At 35.9% G+C, this 1,302-nt stretch overlaps 1 non-coding gene across 1 annotated transcript; it reads right to left on the bottom strand.

The window, feature by feature from the left end:
• Positions 1-962: 962 nt before the first annotated feature.
• LOC122737587 lies at positions 963-1,068 on the bottom strand. Its single transcript, XR_006354410.1, has one exon. It is a non-coding gene; the product is annotated as a U6 spliceosomal RNA (small nuclear RNA).
• Between the last annotated feature and the right edge of the window lie 234 nt (positions 1,069-1,302).

Below are 1,302 nucleotides of genomic sequence, written 5' to 3'. Positions count from 1 at the left end.
AAGGTGAATAATATGCAATAAAACTGGAAAGCAAGTTGGCTATAAGCAGATTGTGAAAGACTTCAAAAATGAGCCATTTCTACTGAAAATATGAATTGTTTCTACTCTAGGGAGTTTGTTTCTATTCTTAAAGGCAATAGGGATCCCCTGGAACTCCTTCACCAGTAAAGTAATTTGATCAAAACTATTTCTTAGGAATAACAATTAAAAAGCTGCGTGGATGGATTGGAAAGTTAAGAGATTAAAGTACTAGATATAACTAAGGAAGCTATTGTAATAATGTAAGGGGGATGTGAGGTCCTAAACTAGAGTAGGGATTATGTGGATGAAGAGAAGGAATCTTATGGGAGATATATGATGAATTTAGAACCCTGCATTTCCTGGTAGGTAATTGGTTGTGGGGAGTGAAGGAAAGTGAAGATTCTTGAAATTGTGAATCAGGGTGATGTGAAAAATAGAAATAAAGAAGTAGAAAGAAGGAAAGTGTTAGGGGAAAAAGATAAAAGGTTTTAGTTAAGAGTATCCCATAGGAAACTAGATAGGCTATTAGTGTTTAGAAGTGAAATTGGATCTGGATAGATAGATAGATAGATAGATAGATAGATAGATAGATAGATAGATAGATAGATAGATAGATAGTTGAGAGATAGAGACAGACAGACAGACAATCTTCGAGCCATTTGAATAGAGGTGACCTAAATGGTCACCCATTAGAGACTCATTAAATCACTAAGAGAGAATGTATGTGGAAAAAGAAAACACACACACACACACACACACACACACACTGGGAGCAGTATAATGTTCTTACAAAGAAAACAGGAGAAACCATGGATGTCAGAGGAGAACAAGGAATGGGCACTGTTATAAAAATCCAGGGAAGAGAGTATGTCTGGGAGGAAGGGACTGTCAAAAAAAAATTAAAAATAAGGGCTGTGACAGGAACATTAAGCCAATTACATGATCATTGGTAACTTTGCTTCACGAATTTGCGTGTCATCCTTGCACAGGGGACATGCTAATCTTCTCTGTATCATTCCAATTTTAGTATATTTGCTGCCAAAGCGAGCATTCATTGGTAACTTTGGAGAAAATAATTTCAGTTCAATGATGAGGTTGAAAACCAGATTGTTAGTAATTAGAAAAGATATCAGGGGGGAAGAAGATGGTGGCAAAAAAAATATACAATTTTTTTCTCTTGGAATTCTACCTAGGTATGAAAGGGATAAGACATATTGAACACTAGCTTAAGGGAATGGTAGGCTTAAGTCAAGACTTTGTAAGAATAGGGAAGATTTGGGT

Source organism: Dromiciops gliroides, chromosome 1 (genome assembly GCF_019393635.1).
Source record: "Dromiciops gliroides isolate mDroGli1 chromosome 1, mDroGli1.pri, whole genome shotgun sequence".
NCBI lineage: Eukaryota > Metazoa > Chordata > Mammalia > Microbiotheria > Microbiotheriidae > Dromiciops > Dromiciops gliroides.
The sequence above is the reverse complement of the archived record's forward strand: the minus strand, read 5'-3'. Positions and strand labels throughout refer to the sequence as shown.